This window comes from Tenrec ecaudatus, chromosome 5 (assembly GCF_050624435.1).
Source record: "Tenrec ecaudatus isolate mTenEca1 chromosome 5, mTenEca1.hap1, whole genome shotgun sequence".
In the NCBI taxonomy this organism is placed as follows: Eukaryota; Metazoa; Chordata; class Mammalia; order Afrosoricida; family Tenrecidae; genus Tenrec; species Tenrec ecaudatus.
In genome coordinates this window covers 85608884-85629455 of record NC_134534.1, presented here as the reverse complement: position 1 = coordinate 85629455, position 20572 = coordinate 85608884, and the positions used below count along the sequence as shown (strand labels likewise).

At 42.8% G+C, this 20572-nt stretch overlaps 1 long non-coding RNA gene across 1 annotated transcript in view; it reads right to left on the bottom strand.

Moving 5' to 3' along the window:
* Window positions 1-2126: 2126 nt before the first annotated feature.
* LOC142448143 (uncharacterized) overlaps window positions 2127-20572 on the bottom strand; it is a 37863-nt gene continuing 19417 nt past the window's right edge. The window contains exon 3 of the long non-coding RNA XR_012784505.1: window positions 2127-2281. This is a non-coding gene — a long non-coding RNA (uncharacterized LOC142448143). The remainder of the gene's footprint in view (window positions 2282-20572) is intronic.

Sequence of the window (20572 nt, the reverse complement as noted above, 5' to 3'; positions counted from 1 at the left end):
GCTGTACCCTCAGCACCAGACCAAGGCGGGATGGGTGTGTGTGTGTGTGTGTGTGTGTGTGTGTGTGTACAGCTGTACCCTCAGCACCAGACCAAGGCGGGATGGGTGTGTGTGTGTGTGTGGGTGTGTGTGTGTGTGTACAGCTGTACCCTCAGCACCAGACCAAGGCGGGATGGGTGTGTGTGTGTGTGTGTGTGTGTGTGTGTGTGTGTGTGTACAGCTGTACCCTCAGCACCAGACCAAGGCGGGATGGGTGTGTGTGTGTGTGTGTGTGTGTGTGTGTGTGTGTGAACAGCTGTACCCTCAGCACCAGACCAAGGCGGGATGGGTGTGTGTGTGTGTGTGTGTGTGTGTGTGTGTACAGCTGTACCCTCAGCACCAGACCAAGGCGGGATGGGTGTGTGTGTGTGTGTGTGTGTGTGTGTGTGTGTGAACAGCTGTACCCTCAGCACCAGACCAAGGCGGGATGGGTGTGTGTGTGTGTGTGTGTGTGTGTGTGTGTGTGGTGGGGGGGTGCTGGCCTGGCAGCTTCTCCCTTCACAGAGGGGCTCACTGAGGGAGCACCAGCACCCCCCTGTCTTGGGGCTGGGCCTGGAAGGCCACATGGCTGGCAGGGGCAGGCCCTGGGGGCTGTGCTATCTGCCCGGCATTCCCTGTCCAGCGTGTGGTCAGGCTACCAGGACCTGTGGGAAGGAGGGCCAGGCAGGAGCCAGGTGGTCTGGGGGTTCACCGACGGTCTCTAGCCACTTCCTCTGGCTTGTTTTCTCATAGGAAAAACTGGCTGGGCGCCTTGCTGGCCTCCGGCCTCCATGTCAAGCTATGCTTAAGCCCCTTCTTGGTGGTCAGTGGGGGCACACATAGCTGCTGGGCCAAACGGCTAACCAAACACCAAGGCCCATTTACCTTCTGAGGACACCGCTCTCCACCCAGAAACCACCCCAGCCCTGAGACGTTAGGGGTGCAGCTCCGCCCGCCCACCTGCAGGCCCCTGTGGGCCCTCACCTGCCTCAGGGAGGAGAGGCAGAAGGGAGCCAGAGCTCCAGGTAAAGTGATCTCAGTGCTGTGGTGTGGGCTGGAGTGTGTGGGAGGTGGGACATGCATGTCTGCGTGTCGCCTGGGGTCTCCTGGCCAAGATCAAGACACAAGGAAGGCTGAACCCTCAGTTGCTCCAGAGCAGGGGACTGTGGGTGCTGACGCTTTCTGGCCCTCAGACCCCTGCAGGGGTCAGGAGCAAATACCCTGCTCCTCTTTGATGGGGCAGCTCACCTCCTTTCAGGCTGGAGGTACCATCCAGCGGCCAGCATGGGGTGGTGGGTGACACTGGCCTGGGAGACCCATGCAGTGAAGAACAGAAAGGGTGTTGGATGGCGTGGGCCATTTGGGTGAGGCTCAGCTGTGGGTGGGTGGGTGGGCAGGCAGGCGGTGACAGTCTAAGCAGTCACACTTCTGATGGTGTGTAATATGGGTGGGGCACACCGTCATTGAGAAAACCGTTTAACATTAATTATAGAAACCCCAGAGGGTGAATATGCTTGGTATTAGATTCCTCACAGTACCCTTTTGATCTAGTTTCCAATCAACCCCTGATGACCGGGTAGCATTTTATAGACAACATTGCACTCTGTCATTTCTAGATATACAACACCCTTCATACACCACACTAGAAGGACCCGAATTGGAAACCCCACTAGGTGAGCTGACCTCTGCCTTGAACTCACTTGTAGCAGAACTAAGAACTGGAAGTACTCCTTTGAACTCTAGGCTGGAATACCCTACTGGGAGAAGTGGAAGATGGCTATTCCAAAGTTAGTTTGGATTTTGCGTGGATTCAGGCCTATTGTTCGTGGGTGCCCAATAAATAATAACCCAAGACCAACATATGAGGAGGTACCAAAAATACCTGGACTTCCTAATAAAATGTAAAAAAAGAAAAGAGGAGAGAGAAAAAAAGAAAATGATTAGCGCAAATAATGTACAGATGTGCCTTATACAATTGATGTATATATATGTATGGACTGCGATAAGAGTTGTATGAGCCCCTAATAAAACATTTTAAAAAATACCTGGACTTTTTTTCAAAGCTATGTATTAAATATTTTTTTACAAAGCAACTTTATAACCTTCAAAGTACTCTCCATTACACGTTATACATTTGTCAGATCAGCAGTGCCATTCTGGGAAACCTTTTTCAAACTCATCTATTTGGATGATTGACAGCACCTCCACTCGTTTTTTTCTTCACCTCTTCTACGTCATCCAATCGCTGTCCTTTTATGTCCATCTGCATTAACAGAAACAAAAAGAAGTACCACGGAGTGAAGTCAGGTGAGTAAGGTGTGTGGGGCAGGAGAGGCATGCTGGGTTTTGCCCAAAACTAGTGCACTGAGATGGCTGTGTGAGCAGGTGCATTGTCGTGGTGGCAAATCCAGCCCGTCTGCCACAAATAAGGCCTTTTTTGGTCACACACTGTTATGCAATCTTTTCAGAACCTCTAAATAGAAAACTTGATTAACAGTCTGAAAACCAGAATGAACTCCAAATGCATTATCCCCCTCACATCAAAAAGCAAATGAGCCTTAGTTTTGGGGGTACCCCCTCGTATTGTTGCTGTTCTCACTCTCTATGCTTTTTTTGTGCCATGTGTTAGTGTGCCAGGCACGGTCCTGCCTTCATAAATGAGTGTAATGAAAGTACTGTCATCCCTCCGGCCTGGGTAACCAGTGTCTCATCACCCAAAGTCTGAGGATATGCATGAATTGGAGTTTAACAAGATGTCCTACACATGTATAAAATCCTTTAAACAACAGTGTTTCCCATTGACTATGATAATGTTACTATAAACAGAAATGGGATGATTTATGACAGACTACAAAAAATGATAAAGATGTCTTCAAAAGCGAATCAGGGACACATGGAAACCATTGATATATGAATAATTTGTGTACTCTCACTTTATCGTAGCCATAGTATAAGGACAAGTACTTCTTGTGACTTGGTCCTGTTGTGCACTCACCTTCATAAGTCGGTCAATGAAGGTATGAATGTCACTGTCAAATGGGGTGAAGAAAGCAGATGGTGCCTGGCTATTAGGAAAAATAATGTCTGGGATCTGAAAGGCTTGTCTCAAAACAAGCAGTCATTTAATTGAGGAGTCAGGTTATTCCACACGGAAGCACACGAGCCTGTATGATCCAGGGACTGAAAACAATAAGACAACAAAGTGGGTGAAGGGAGACGTCAGACACTGTAAGACAAGACAAAATAATAAATTATAAATTATCAAGGGCTCATGAGGGAGGGAGGGGGCAAAATGAGGAGCTGATGCCAGGGCCTTATGTGGAGAGCAAATGTTTTGAGAATGATGAGGGCAATGAATGTACAAATGTGCTTTATACAATTGATGTATTTTGATGAGTTGAATGAGCCCCCAATAAAATGATTTTTAAAAAGAGAGATTAAAAAAGAGAGAGAAGAAAACAATAAGATCTAAACCCACAGGAGGGAAGGGTACCCATGACTCACCTCTAGACACTCAGTTTGTGGAACACTAGTGGAAGCCTCCCTACATGGATTAAGACCCCAGTGAATCCCATTGTCCACAGACGTGGAATGTGAACAGCCCTAATATCAGCCCAAAGAACATTGTAAAGTGATTCTTGGCAGCTACACACAAACTAGAATATTACACCTTGTCATTAGATTTCCCTCTGGACCTACTTTCAATTCGCCTGCATTTTTAATATCCTCTGTTGTTTTTTTGTTTGTTCTGTTTTTAGATTGAGGTCTTTCTCTATTTTATATGATTATCGCTGCTGTATCCTTTTGTTGTTGTTCTTTGGCCTTGTTTTGTATATTTTTCTGTACAGCAAAGCCACCTCGGATCAATTTATGAAGATAAGAGCTGAAATAATAACGACCTGGAGGCACGGAAGGGACAGATGGGGCCAATGGAGAGTCAAACCCAGTGGGTTCAAGAAGGAAGAAAAGGTTCCAAATTTGATGTGGGGATGACTGCACGACCTTTCCTGCTGTGACTGAAGGACTGAGTTGTGCGATGTGTTAACTACGGCTCAACAAAGCTAATTTTAAAAAAGTGGAGGTTGCTTGAAGAACAATGAAGAGGGGAAAGGTGCCAACATTAGTCTCTCTAACTTCGTCTGCTGGTCCTCAAAGCTTGTCAGCTATGTGCAATCTACATATCAGCATACTTCGTTTTAATGTGTGTTGCTTTGTTGTACTTCACAGTGATGTGCTTTTTACAAATTTGTAACAACTCTGCATCCATCAAGTTTATTCGCACCATTCTGTCAACAGCACATGCTCCTTCCTGTGATCATGTGCTCACTTCTTGGGGTCACATTACAGTAAATCTCACGATATTTCAGACGTCTTCATAATGTTATTACACATTCAGTAGTCAATAGTGAAAATGTAACTTAAAAAAATTCTTTTTTGGCACATAATCCACATATTGTTTATCAGGAGAGGTTGTACAATTATTACCATTACAAGTCAATTTTAGAACATTTTCTTTTTTCTTGTACTTACTGTTATTAGCTCCTTATTTCCTCCCCAAACCCTTTCTAAGCCCCCAAGAAACTATTAATCCAGTAAAGGTCTTTATAGATTTACTTATCTTAGATTTAATATACAGAAAATCATTTTAAAAAGAAAAAAGCTAACCACAATCACAAAATAAAGCCTGAAAAAGCTCAGTAGAAAATATTAAAACCTAGAACACTTTTAAAATGAGTCAAAAGGGAGATAAAAGGAAAAGGTGTGAAATTTTAACTTAACTGCATCTGCCATGATGGACTTTGCAGTGTTCTCTGTATGATAGGTTATTTACATCCAGGTCTGTGGTCACAGAAGATTCACTGGAGGCTTAATGCACATGTATTTTCCCTTTATGTTTCCAACGGAAACAATTTAAATTAGTCAAAATGGAGATCAAATACAATATTACATTTTAACCTAACTGGATCTATATCGTAACCACCTTCGCAATGCTCTAGCTGTCTGGTGACAGGGCTGTTCACATTGCTCGACAACCATCGAAAGGATTCATAGAGGCTTGAGCTGTGTGAGGGAAACATAACTTTCTTTTTTAATCATTTTATTGGGGGCTCGTACAATTCTTATCACAATCCATACATACATCCATTGTGTCAAGAACATATGTACATTTGTTGTCATCATCATTCTCAAAACATATGCCTTCTACTTGAGCCCTTAATATCTGCTGCTCATTTTCCCCTCCCTCCCCACTACCCCCACCTCATGAACCCTTCATTATTCATATATTATTATTATTTTGTCATATGTTACACTGTCTGATGTCTCCCCCTGCCCTCTTCTCTGCTGTCCCTCCCCCAGGGAGGAGACTATACGTAGATTCCTGAAATCAGTTCCCCCTTTCTACCCCACATTCTCTCCACCCTCCAGGCATAGCCACTCTCACCACTGGTTCTGGAGGAATCATCTGTCCTGGATTCCCTGTGTTTCCAGTTGTTTTCTGTACCAATGTACATTTTCTGGTCTAGCCAGATTTGCAAGGTAGAATTGGGATCATGATAGTGGCGGGGAGGAAGCATTTAAGAACTTGAGAAAAGTTATATGTTTCATCGTTGCTACCCTGCACCCTGCCTGATTCATCTCCCCACAACCCCTAAGCAAGGGGAGTCCAGTTGGCTACCATTGGGGTTTGAATCTCCACTCTGCACTCACCCACATTTTCAATGAAATGATTTTTGTTCCTTGATGCTTGGTACCTGATCCCTTCTACAGCTCGTGATCACACAGGATGGTGGGTTTCTTCCATGTGGGCTTTGTTGCTTCTGAGCTATATGGCCACTTGTTTATCTTCGAGCCTTTAAGACACCAGACACTATATCTTTTGATAGTTGGGCACCATCAACTTTCTTCAACACATTTGCTTATGCACATGTTTGTCTTCATTGATTGTTTCAGGGCACCCACTGATATGGTTTTTAGCTCTTTGATGTCTGATAACTGGTCCCTTCTGCACCTTGTGGTCAGACAGGCTCGTTTGCTTCTTCCATGTGGACTTTGATGCTTCTCAGATAGATAGCCACCTGTTTATCTTCAAGCTTTTAAGACCCCAGATGCTATATCCTTTGATAGCCAGGCACCATTAGCTTTCTTCACCACATTTGCTTATGCAAACGTTTGTCTTCAGTGGTTGTGTCAGGAAGGTGGGCACCCACTGATATGGTTTTTAGCTCTTTGATGTCTGATAACTGGTCTCTTCTACACCTCGTGGTCAGCCAAGCTGGTGTGCTTCTTCCATGTGGGCTTTGATGCTTCTCAGCTAGATAGCCTCTTGTTTATCATCAAGCCTTTAAGACTCCAGATGCTCTATCTTTTGGTAGCTGGACACTGTCAGCTTTATTCACCACATTTTCTTATGCACACATTTTTCTTCAGTAATTGTGTCGGGAAGGTGTGCATCCTGGAATTGGCATTTATTAGAACAAAGTGTTCTTGCATTGAGTAAGTGCTTGAGTGGAGGCCCAAGGGTCCGTCTGCTGCCTTAATACTAAACCTCTAAATATATGCACATAGATCTGTTTCCCCACACTCATATAAATATATTTACATATGTACATTCCAGTGTTTGGACATCTATAAATACCCTTTGTCACTTAGTTCTTTCCTCTATTTCCCTTTACTTTCCTCTTGTCCCACTATCATGCTCAGCCTTCATTTGGGTTTCAGTAATTTCTCTCGGTTACCTTGCCCTTGCTGAATCCCTACCAGTCCTCGCACACCCTCCTTGCTACTGATTTTGGATCATTATTGCTCCCCTGTCCCTAGGTTGGTCAGCACCACCTCCTTGCCCCTCCTCCCCTTCTCCCATGTCCCCCCGGAACCATTGGTCCTGTTGTTTTCTCCTCCAGACTATTCATCCAGTCTATCTTATCTAGATAGACCTGTAGAGATCATAATATGCACCAAAAATCAAGTCATTGCAAGATAGGCAATGAGTGAGAACACAGCTATGACAATAAAAAGAGAAACCAATTACCCATAGAAGAATAAATTAATTACCATGCTCTGAACGCACCTAGCTATACCTCTTCTCTACGCAACCTTACCCTTGATCATTCCCCAACCATGGTAGTGGGGCAGGAGGAAAGTCAAGGGAGATGGAGGAAGGAGCTGGGAGTCAAGGGGCATTTATGGAGGTCTAGACAAAGACATGTACATGCAAATATATGTATGAGGAAGGGGAAATAGATCTATGTGTCTATATTTATAGATTTAGTATTAAGGTGGTGGAAGGACCTTGGGCCTCTACTCAAGCACTCCCTCAATGCATGAATACTTTCTTTTATTTAAATTTGCACTCTGTGATGCTCACTCTCCCAATACAACTGCTGAAGCCAAAGTGGGTGAACAAGTAAATGTGGTGAAGAAAGCTGATGGTGCCTGGCTATCAAAAGAGATAGTGACTGGGGTCTTAAAGGTTTGAAGATGAGGCCATCTAGCTCAGAAGGAACAAAGCCCACATGGAAGAACACACCAGCCTGTGTGATCGCGTGGTCACGAAGGGATCAGTTATCAGGCATCAAAGAACAAAAAATCATATCATTGGCTGCACACCTCCAAGATACGATCACCAAAGACAAACGGGTGCATAAGCAAATGTGGCGAAGAAAGCTGATGGTGCCCGGCTATCGAAAGAGATAGTGTCTGGGGTCTTAAAGGCTTGAAGGTGATCAAGCAGCCATCTAGCTCAGAAGCAATAAAGCCCACATGGAGGAAACACACCAGCTGGTGCAATCATGAGGTGCCAAAGGGACCAGGTTTAAGGCATCATGCAAAAAAAAAAAAAAATATATATATATATATATATATATGCAAGTGTGTATATATATGTGTGTGTGTATATATGTATAGATGTGTGTGTGTGTATGTGAATGAAGGGGGAAGTGCAGAGTGGAGACCCGAGGCCCAAGTGTCGACCACTGGAGATCCCCTCATAAGGGGTTTAGGAGAGGAGATTGGTCAGTCAGGGTGCGAGGTAGTACCGATGAAGAACACAGCTTTCCCCCAGATCCTGGATGCTTCCTCCCCACAACTACCATGATCCGAATTCTACCTTGCAGGACTGGATAGGGCAGAGGTTGTACACTGGTGCATATGGGAGTTAGAGGCACAGGGAATCCAGGGTGGACGATACCTTCAGGACCAGGGGTGTGAGGGGCGATGCTGGGAGAGTGGAGGGTGAGTGGGTTGAAAAGGGGGAACTGATTACAAGGATCCACATGTGACCTCCTCCCTGGGAGATGGATGGCAGAGAAGGGGGGGAAGGGAGACTCCGGATAGGGCAAAATATGACAAAATAACAATCTATAAATTATCAAGGGCTCAGGAGGGAGGGGGGAACGGGGAGGGAGGGGGAAAAAAAAGAGGACCTGATGCAGAGGACCTAAGTGGAGAGCAAATGCTTTGAGAATGATTGGGCAGGGAATGTATGGATGTGCTTTATACAATTGATGTATGTATATGTATGGATTGTGATAAGAGTTGTATGAGTCCCTAATAAAATGTAAAAAAAGAAAAGAGGAGAAAAAAAAAAGAAAATGATTAGGGCAAAGAATGTACAGATGTGCTTTATACAATTGATGTATGTATATGTATGGACTGTGATAAGAGTTGTGTGAGCCCCTAATAAAATGTTTTAAAAAATTAATTAAAAGATAAAAATTTTAAAAAGAAAGAAAAACCTGTAAACAGATAAAGGTCTGATTTTTGATCTCAAGGCGTGTCCTTCAGTCAGGCCCAATGGGGTACCATGCTTTGGCCCCAGAGTCTGTCCATTGTACTCCTTCGGGGGCTCCCTTCTCTGCTCCCATGGTTGCTGTGTCACTTGCTTTTAGTGCTTTGCCTCAGTGTTACAAGGTCAGTCTGGACCAGTCCAGGCCCTGAGTCTCCAGTGTTGTCCCCCTTAGGGCCCTGGGCATCAAGGGACGATGTGTCTCCTACTGGGATTAGCCATATTGTACACTGTCCATTGGCTGTTCAGAGCGGGGATATCGTCCTCCAGGCCTGATGGCCCAGGATGTGCTCCACTCTCTCTTCCTCCCCCTTCATTTGCTCCCATTTGCTCTGATCAGACATGTACCTCTCCCCTAGCTGCAACTTCAGTGCCATCCTTCAAGTAAATTCTTCTGGGGTGAGGGGCAGTTGTCCACATAGCTGGTTTGGGAGCCGAGCCCTCAGGCCCCTCCTCTGGCTACCCACGAAACATAACATTTTTTTTTCCTTTGAAACATAACTTTTATGTGCACTGAGAAACCAAAAAATCTGTGGCCCTCTTTATTGCAATATTCACATTATCGCAATGGTCTGAAACTGAGCCTGCAATACCTGTGAGTTATACTTGTACTAGAGTGAGTCTGATATCAGGTTAAATAGGGCCAACAATCTTAGACCCACAGATTAAATCTGGTCCATTGCCCATTTTTCTATGATCTTTGAGTTAAGAATAGTTTTCATGTATATTTTTTAGTTTTCATATTTTAAATGTTGAACTAAAATCAAAAGAAAGAATAGTATGTTGTGATTCTGTAAATTATATGAAATTCAAATTTTAGCATCCATAAAGAATGCTTTATTGTAACAGCCATGTTTGTTTCTATCTCACCTATGACTGCTTTCATACTATAATTACAAAATTAAGTAGATAAACAGATTATATGTGACTTAAAAGGCTAAAATATTTACTCTCTGACTTCAGTGAGCCAATATCCAGGATAAATCATCTTGTTTTTCCAAGGTTTTATTTGTAGGTTCATGGAAAGCTATGTTCCTTTTAAAGCTATATTGAATTACTTTTTCACATTTCAGAAGTAGCACTATATTTTAAAAAATTTCTCTGAGATATAATGAACATATAGCACTGCATTTTAACTTCATTTTTAATAGAGTTTCATCGTTTATTATAGCAGCCAATCCTGTAATCAACTAGCCTACCGCTTTGCCTGAAAAGGTAACGGTATGCAGTATCCTGCAAATATCATCAGTGTTGACCGTGGAGTATTCAGTTCTTAAAACACTGCAGCATAATTAGCTCTGAGCAGTCCCTAAATTATGTAACTAGCACAGTCATGAGAGCCCTCCTGGCGTAGTGGTTATGGGTTGGGCTGCTAACTACAGGCCAGCAATTGGAAACAACCCATCATTCTCCAGGAGAAAAATAAATGAAGCTTTTTATTCCCACCAAGCCTTGGAAACCCACAGGGACAAGTCTACCCTGGCCTACAAGGTCAAATGAGTCAGAATCAACGTAATGGCAGTAAATTGGGGTTTTTTGAACACAGTCATATTATGGGAACCAAAACCTTTGCTATGAAAACTATTTTTCCCTTGGCATAAAGTAGATAGTTTGGCACTGCATTTAGAAATCTTCAGCTTTTAAAAACTTGCTTATTTCCTTTTGAACAGTAAGATCAAAGGAGAGTTAGTAGGAAAAAAATGTCTATAAAAGAAATATTTCCATATTGTTGGTGTTGTCAAAGTAACCTGCAGAGACTTGGTTTAAGAATTCTAATGTACAGGAATGAACAAATAGCTCTTGGGTTATTTTGATGTCTTAAGGAAAACATGTGACTCTTTTTTCTAAAACCTGTGAAAAATTAGCACTTTCATGCTTCCTCAATAATTTTCAAGATTGTTTGTTTTTCTCTTTTTTAAACCTGCTTCTGATTTTCAAAAATATAGTTTGATATGAGCACCGACTCAGAAATCAGATTGCTCAGGATACAAATCCCCTCTGATCCTTGATCTTGAGTAAACAACTGTGGTATTCTGTATCTTACTTGATATAAATTCCTAAATTTATTTGCGCTACAGCCCCCTTTTCAGGAAAAAACAAAAAAAACTGAAACCTTTACTAATGAAAAACTACTTGAGCCCATAATCCAGACAGAGGGTAGGTATCTGCTTTGGCAGCACCCAGCCTGGATCCTCCCAGCCCTGGTATTGCTCACTTTGGCTAGCACTGCGCTGTCATTATAGGAGACCTGGTGGCACAGTGGTTATGCATTGGGCACCAATGTACGAGATCAGCAGTTTGAAACCACCAGCGCCCTTGGCAGGAGAAAGATGGTGCTCTCTACTCCCGTAAAGAGTTCATGCAGAAACCAACAAGGCAGTTCGACTCTCTCCTATACGGTCGTTGTGAGTGGGGACCAACTTGTTGGCAGTTTGTTTATTGCCTTGGTTTGGTTTGGGTTCTACAGTCACACAGTGCTGACTTCATAGGGGATTGTTGTTGTGTACTATCATCAATTCTGAATCAGAGCAACCCCATGTTGACAGAGGAAAACTGCCTCGTAGACTTTTCTAGGCAGTAATATTCATGGGAGCAGATTGCCAGGCCTTTTCTCCTGCAGACTGCTGCATTGAACTGCGGACCTTTTAGTTAACAGTCAAGTGTCTTAAGTACTGCACTACCAGGGCTCTTTCTATAAGGGAATGATAAGACCCAAATGGGAGTGGGCACCAAAAACGCCAGTACAGTATGGCGCACACAGACCATGGTCAAGAGTATTGCTTCTAATTAGCAAGTCTTACAATCGCACTGGAGAATGATCATCACTTGTTTAGAAAACATCAGGCCCTGGATCATGATATTGTCAACAAACAAAAACCATCTCTCAGTATTACATAAATTCAAACAGAAAGAACTGTTTCCATTGACCAAGGTACATCGTATATTAGTTACTATCAGTTACATGGAGAGAAATAGTGTAGTATTAACTTAAAAAACAAGAAACAAAAAACCTGCTGTTGAGTTGCTTCTGACTCATAGGTCCCCAGAAGACAGAACTGAACTAACTGCCTCTGTGGATTTCCAAGACCGTCACTATTTATGGAGGTAGAAAGCTTCATCTTTCTCCCACTTAGCAGCTGTGGTTTCAATCCACGGAGCTTACAGTTAGCAGCCCACTGTGTAACCCATTATGCCACCAGAACTTAAGCAAATATAAATACAGGTAGCTTCCAGGTTAAAAATGAGATACATGCTAAGTGTACCATTAAGTCAAATTTGTACGCACCATATATACTCGAGTATAAGCCTACCTGACTATCAGCCACGATTGATTTTACCACCAAAAAACTGCATAAAAAATGTGCTGAAAAACTGGGCTTATGCACGAGTACACACGGTAAGTCAAAACAGAGGCACACAATTTTTATTTAGATTTAACTTAGTGAAAGAGAGGAGTCTGATAACACAGTGGTAAACTTACCAAAAGATTGGTGATTCAAACCACCCGTCAGTCGCAGGAGAGGAATGCAGCAGTGTGCTTCCGTGAAGATGTACAACCTCGGCAGTTCTAGTCTCCCCACAGGGGAGACTCTACATCAGTGGGTTTGAGTTAATACAAAAGATTTTTGAGTGATTTGTAAGCAGCAAATAGAAGCTGTGATAAAGATTCTATTGTAAGCAGGCATTGGTTTAATCATTTTAAAGTGAGGCAAACTTGCATAGTATTAAAGGGCAAGTTTAAGTTGTCTGCAAGTCTGAAGTTCTTAACTTGAGGACTTACTGTAGTAATATTATTTTAAGTACACTTGGCCTTTAAGAAGTCTTATAATTTATCTAATTTAACCACCTATCTGATTAAGTCAATCTACCTCTATTTAAATCTCTCCCATTTTGTAGATACCTGTCCTTAGATTGAGCTCAAAATTATTTCTCTGAATTATTCATCCTTTGGACCGTGTTTCACATCTTGAAGCCAGACAGACAGATTTTACATCTCCTATATTGGGCAGCTCTTTTCAAATATTTCTCCTGGGTTATCATCTGCTGTTCGTTCACCCATTGCTCATATGCGTCCGATAAGAAGGACCCTGCTGTGCTTTAGATGCAACAAACCTTTCCTTTTAACACAGCTCATCTTCTCCAGCTTCAGCCCGCTGGCACGTTTTCAAACGCGTAAATTCACCCAGCTGTGCAGCTAGACAAAAGGACCTTAAATGTGTTCTCAAGACCATTCCTCTGGCTAAACAAAATTCAAAGAACAGCAATTCACCACTCTCACTGGTTTCTGTCCTGCATGGGAGGCTCCCATAAAGATAGTTCTGAAAGGTACTGTGAGAAAGTAGGCCCCTGGGATGCAATACATCAAACGCACCAAACGCACTGCCATTGAGGCCATTCTGACTCAACGCGTCATGGTAGACCTACCCCTGTGGATTTCTGAGACTGTAATTCTTTTTTTTGCACGCTGGCGCCTCCTCTGCTCCACGCATGACCCACTGCCTCCAAGCCTGCCCCCACTCCCTCCAAGCCTGTGTGCCCCAGGTTTACCCTTGTACCCTCTGCTACATGAAGGTGCCCTCTGCCTCCACGCCTGCACCCCATCTCTGTATCCCTGCTTGCACGTGTGCCCCCTTGCCTCCATGCATGGGGCGCCTGCCCCCACGCTTGGGCCACCTGCCTCCACCATTGCCCTCTCTCGCAACACGGCTGTGCGCCCCCCCCACCTCCCCTCCCTTACATGCCTGTTGCCCACCCCCTCCCACCCCACCCCACCGTGCCTGTGCCCCTGCCTCCTCACATGGGCCACTTGTCCCACTTCTGTGCTCTGTCTCTACAACTGCCCCCAGCTTCCACGCCTGAGCCACATCCATGCACCCATGCCCTCTGGCTGCTCGTGTGCCCCCCTCCTTCAACTTGGGCCCCCCTGCCTCAATGACTTCCCCCTCCACGCAAACGCTGCTTGCCTCCACCACTGCGCCCCCTGCCTCCACCCTTGTGTCCCACAGACTCCACACCTTTGCCCCTTTCCTCCATCCTCATGCCCCTTGCCTCCATGCATGTGCCCTGTCTCTGCACCCCTGGGCCCCTTGCCTGCCCCTGTGCCCCCCTCCTTCCACCTGGAGACTATAATTCTTTAGGGGAATAGAAAGCCTCATCTTTCCCTATTGGAGCAGCTGGTAGTTTTGAACTGCAAACCTTATAGACGCAATAAGCAGAGTATTTAAAATTAGTTGTCTTTTTTTTAGCTCTCCTAACTTTTAAAAAGAATCTGAACAGTATGAAAGTCAGTAATTAAATGAGCTTGTTTTTCTGTTTAACATATGTCAACAATGGAAAAGTCTGAGATTTTTATCCTATTCGCAAGTTTCCAAGAAAGCCTGCTAGTCTTATGGATGCTGGCAGAAAATTCAAGACTCTTGAGTCAGAGATGAAAGAGTTCACTATGCAAGACATTGTAAGTCACATCATTGGGGGGTAGCTTCCGTTTGCCCCATGGCCCACCAGGATGCAGTAGAACAGCCTATGTGAATGCTGAAAGCACCGTGAGTTTTCATCCCACCTGAAAGTCTCGGAGCTTCCAACTCCCCAATGTCTTATAAAGGACTGCAAACAACTTGCCCAGCATTTGCTCCAGAGAGAGAGAGATGATATTATAGTGGAGGAAAAAAATTTCCCTCGGATACAGTGTGGTCACTATCTCTAAGACTGTTTTCTAAGACTGTTCAATAAACAAGCACTATTGAAAAGAGAATCTGGAACAAAGGCTGCTAGTGCTTCTGTTTATAAGATGTTAAGAAAGACATGGGCCTATGGTGAATAATGTCCCGGCTCGCACGGTAGGACTGTATAAGTGGAATACTTAATTTCTCTAGAACAATGAGCCAAGAAATATTGATGGAAGGGCTGCAGTACGTTCAGCATTTCACTGGGTAAAAATATTCACAGTCTCTAGATCAGTGGTTCTCAATCTTCCTAATGCCTTTTAATACAGTTCCTCATGTGAATCCCCAACCATAAAATTATTTTTGTTGCAACTTCATAACTATAATTTTTCTACGGTTATGAATCTGGTGACCCCTGTGAAAGGGTCATTTGACCCCCAAAGGGGTTGTGACCCACAAGTTGAGAACCGCTGCTCTACAAGGAATTATTTGATGCTAAACAATAAGAATAACACAAAATAAGCTAAAGCTGAATTGAAACTGGTTAATCCATTCTAACAAGTAAATATTAAGTGTTCAGTGTAAACAGTAACATTTAGTTAAGACTGACTGCATGTCAGGTATGAATCTAAGCTTTTTACACATATTAAAAATCATCATATTGTGCTCAATGAAAGTGGAAACAGTGGCATAAATATGTAAAAAAAACATGCCATAGACATATAACTAACACTTTTATAATGTGTCTTTGTGCCCAGCTGTTGGCTCTGGGAAGCCCAGAGTCTATTTTAAGTAATGAGGAATGTACCATGACCCTGACCCTGTGCTAGACACTGGAGTTCCAAAGCAGCACAGACCAACCCCCTAGTCTTCAAAAGAGCTTACGACCATCTAAGAGGTACAAGCTGATAATGAACAATAACTTGATCGAAGGAGGAAGAGAAGAGCACTTTTTATGAGGAGACCACTTCAGAATTTTTCAGGTGAGAAATAAGGAGAATCTCAACTTATCTTAAGGTCTTTGATCGAGCTTGAGTTTGTTTTTGTACATGAGGTGAGGTATCAATCTTGGTTCATTCTTTTGCAGGTGAAGGTCCAGCTTTTCCAGCACCATGGCCATTGAATGTGTTTCAGTTCTTTATCAAACATGAAGTGTCTATAGGTAGTTGGTTGTATGGGTTCTTAATTTAATCCATTGGTCTTCTTAACTACTGTTGTACCACTAGCAGGTTGTTTTGATGCCCATGCCTATATAGTAGGCTTTAAGGTATGAGTGAAAGGTTTCCTACTTAAAAAATTTTTTTTAATTGTCCTGACCCGCGGGAACTTCAATGCGGACCCTGGAGGAGGGAGTGGGAATTGGGGGGACAAGAGACACGAGAAATGGAGACAAGACAGCAGTCTGATCAAGTCTCGTTTGTTGAGTCAAAGGCTGCAGCTTATATAGGCCAGTGAAAGGGAAACAAGCTGCAGGTGTTTCCCTGAGAATAAATGGGGGAAGCAAGCCACAGGTGTTTCCCTGAGAACAATGACTGCAGAAAAAAACAGTTCCTGCGGAAAGTTACAGAGCTCAGGCAATAAAGATCAAGACAATGGCCGGGCCTCATGGCTCTGGACAGGCAAGGTTATGGCCGGGCCTCATGGCTCCCGATATTTAATAATGTTTATTTATTCTAGGTGTCTTTCCTTTCCATATAAAGTTGGTAATTCATTTTTTCTGTGGGGTACCAGCCCCACAATCGAACAGGTCCAATGGGCGGTTGTGTAATTGAGGGGTATTAAAGAGACATCAGACACTATAAGGCATGCAATTGCACACCTCCCAGACAGCCATGGTCTCAGCAGCCAGGTCCACGCAGAGAGAGGGAGGAGGTGCGAGTATATTTCAAACCACAGCATATATACATGTTCAGGGTTGTGCAAGCCCCACTAGTACATCATAACGGGAAGGGCATACATAAATCAGAGGGCCACAAGGAAGGGGCGGCACTAAGTGGACACATGTGACAAGATGGGCAGACCCTAGATTCAAGATGGCAGGCTAACTTTGTCCTCCTTGAGTTGGCTCAACCTTGTCTCTGGGCTCTCTTACAGGGAGACAATCCACTATCCTTATCAGAAGGGAGTGGGCCCTACTTAGGGTGGGACAGACTGGAGTCTGATTGCTCTAGATGGCTGATAAGCCTCAGGGAGAATAACCTCTAAGCGGCTTGCATTGACCTCCAAGTGTACAGTCATTTATGATGTGCTGCATGCAGCATCTTAGGTTTAGATCTATTTTGGGGAGACAACCCAAGGGAAAAGCCATCCGCATCCCACAGTATTTTCTATTTCTTTGAAAAAATTGTGGTGTGTTTGAATCAGAATTGTATTGAATTTGTAAAATATTTTTGGTAATATTAACATTTTCACAATGTTTAGTCTGCCTATTCAGAAATAAATATTGTAACTTATTCCATTTGTGTAAGTTTATTTTAGTTTCTTGAAGGAGTGTTTTGTAATTATCCTTATATAAGTTATTTGTTTCTCTGGTACGATTTATTCATAACGATCTTTTGTATAGTTATTGTAAATGGTATTGTGGTTCTGTTTATTTTTCAATGTCATCATCCTTAATATACAAGAATCCAACAGATTTCTGTATGTTGATCTTATAGCCTGCTATGCGGCTAAAATTTTCAATTAGTTGGAGAAATTATTTAATTGAATCTTTGGTGTTTTCTATAGAGAGGATTATGTCATCTGAAAATTAAGATACTTTTATTTCTTCTATCACTGTGAGGATACCTTTATTTCCCTTTTAATACCTTACCCCCCTAGCTAAACTTTCTGGATTATATTAAATAAAAAGTGGTGATAAAGGGCAACCTTGTCTAGTCCTTGTTTGAAGAGGATATTATTTCAATTTCTCTCCATTCAGGGAGATGCAAGTTATTGTTTTACATATATGGCTTTTATTATGTTGAGATGAAGGGTAAAATAGTTACACCCAAGAGGGAGAAGAAAAATAAAAGAAGGGGGCCAACCTATACTACTGGGGCTTAAACTGTTGAATACAAAACTGATTATCTGAAATGCAAAATCCCACCTAACTGATACTTTAAAATTTGCTTAAGAAGTTATGAATAAATAAAACACCTTTGCTGGGAGAAAAAAATATTTTTTTCATGAGTGTATTTTCTTCACTGTGTATTTGCAATCCCAGAAGAACCTTCAACAGTTTGGACTCCAGCTCTTGTTGAATGCCTTAGAGTTGGCGTTGGCTCCAACTCAGAGATCCCATGCACAGCAGAACCAACGCTTCCTAGGGTGCTGTGCCGTCCTCACGTTGTTGCCGTCTGAGCCCCTTGGAGCCGCTGTGTCAGTTCATCTCACTGAGCTTCCTCCTCTTTGTTGCTGCTTCCTACCAAGTAAGATACCTTCAACAGATACTGTTGAAGTCCTGGCAATTTGTTCAAAGTACATCCTGACTTTTAAAGAGCATTCTGACAGTATTTTCTTCCCAAAGTATTTGTTCACATGAAGTGGTACAAAAAAAACCCCAGAATTTTATTCTAAAACTATGTATCATATATATTTGTATATAAGCTGAGTTTTTCAGCACATTTTTAATGTAGTTTTTGTGGTAAAATTAGGTGCCTCGGCTAATATTCAGGTTGTCTTATACTCGAGTATATATGGGTATTTATTTTTTTGTACAAAACAACCTTATCACCTTCAAAGTACATTCCATTACACATCATGTATTTGTCAAATCTGCAATTTTATTCTTGAGAACATTTTCAGACTCATCTGTTTGGCTAGCTGACAACACCTCCCTCGTTTTGCTCTTCACCTCTTCTCTTCTGTCTCTTTTCATTTGCAGAAGCAAAAGGAGGTCACACAGAGTGAGTTCAGGTGAGTAAGGAGCATAAGGCAGAGAGACTTGCTGTCTTTTGCCCAAAACTGGCGCACTGAGATGGCTGCATGAGCAGGTGCATTGTCATGGTGGCAAAACCAGACCCCCGTCTGCCACAACTCAGGCCTTTTTTGGGTCACGCACTGTTATGCAATCTTTTCAGAACCTCTAAATAGAAACCTTGATTAACAGTCTGACCTGGTGGAAAGAACTTCAGACGCACTACTAGGTGACATTTTCGTCTGTTCAGGAAGTTGATGGACATCCAAAATGAGGTTTAGTTAGCATCAGTCAACATTTCACATCTTTTGAAACAAGAAAACTACTCATACACTTGAGTTTTTCTCATAGCATTGTCCTCGTAAGTTGTGTTCAACATCACAACAGTTTCTGTAGCATTTTTTTTCCAAGAAGGAAACAAAATTTCACAACCTCACACTGTCCTCTTAAGTCAGCCAGCCCCTCAAACAAGGTCCGAGCGAAACCACCTTTAATTAAAAATTCACTGTGATTGATCAGAGAGAAACTTCCCAGGTGATGCCACTGGGCGCATTAATTCAGAGCAAGTTGTTCTATGCTTGCCTAGTGAGGAAAGCTCTTCTCTGACCAGAGCAATTCAGATTTTTTGGGGGGGAGGTAGCCCCTTGTACCTTTGGTAGTACTTGGTAGTACACGACCATTCTCTCAGTTTGTTGTACTGCTTGCTTGTTGTTATAATACTGGAAAATAAGCCACTTTACCTGATGATTAAAAGCATCATCAGGGTCTCCTATGGTGAACAGATTTCAGCAGAGGGTCTAGGAAGAAGGAAGATTCAGTCTACGATTGAGTTATTAACCACTGAAACTTTATGAATAGCAGGGGAACACTGTCTGACATAGTTCTAGAAGATGAGCTGATGGGGTTGGAAGGCACTCAGAATCATCAGTTAAAAAGGAAGACCCTTGGCAGGATGTGCTGACATAGTGGCTGCAACAGTGGGCTTAAATGTAGTAACATTGTGAGGATATGTTTCATTCTGTGGTTCAGAGTCGTTATGAGTTGAAACCTTCTTGAGGAAACCTAACAACAATTGGTCATCCCGGTTACATTCAATATTCTTCACCTAGACCATAATCCAAAGGCATCAACTCTTCCGTGGTTTCTTGTATTCTTTGTATGCTATTTTGTCTGAGAGCAAAGCAACATCTAATTTCTTTACCATATTTTTCTATAGTATCTATATCTTCTGTGTTCCCTTCCTGAGGGTGAGTATTGATCAGGGCCACGATGTAAGAACTAATTGTTCTTAAATTGGAGCTAGGATTCAGTGAGAACCAGAAACATTCCTAGATCTATATTTGTTCTTATAACTCTGCCTTTGGCTCCCTTTCAAAGCTTCCTTCAAAATTTATGGTAGAGAGTCTTTTCAATCATCCACCTGAGGCATAATGATCTTCTGTTTTTCAACATTTTCAGACAGTGTTAACTTCAATATACATCTTGGTACATTTTTTTAACCAAATGTCATGCCATTTCTCTTTATTATGTCCTTCCTTGGATAGTAAGCCCTATGAGTTTCTGATTTAAAAGGGTCGATACTGGTCCAATTCAGCTCACTAAAGCCTAGGATTATCAATGTTTATTATTTATGTGTTCCATTTTGCCCTGTGACCTCGAATTCTCCTAGATTCATAGATTCCAAATTCTGATTGTGTATAGATTTTTGCAGTTGCTGCTTCTTATTTTGAGTTGTGCCCCATCAGCAAATGAAGATCCACAAGGTTGCACTCCTGCGGGCTTTCCTGCACTCATGTCACCATGGCCAACTCCACTCTGAGAAAGTGTCCCCTCATCAGTCACATTTCGAGAGCCTCTGACTCCAGGGGCCCATCCCTGGCACTATGTCTGATAATGCTCTGCTTCCATTCATTAGGCCTTCAGTCTCTGATGGCATCATGTTCAGATGCTATGCATAAGGTTTTCAGTGGCTACTTCCTCTGAGGCTGGCAGCCAATTCCTTCTTCATAATCTGTTATTAGTCTTGAAGTTCTGTCACTGTGGGTGACCCTGCTGGCATCTGAAATACCAGTGACATAGCCTCCAGCACCACAGCAACAGAAAAGCCACCACAGTGCAGCAAACTGACAGGCATGGGTGAATTGTTGACGATAAGGGTGTTTAACGTGTGGATTATACATCCATAAAGCTGTTTAAATTTTTTAAAAT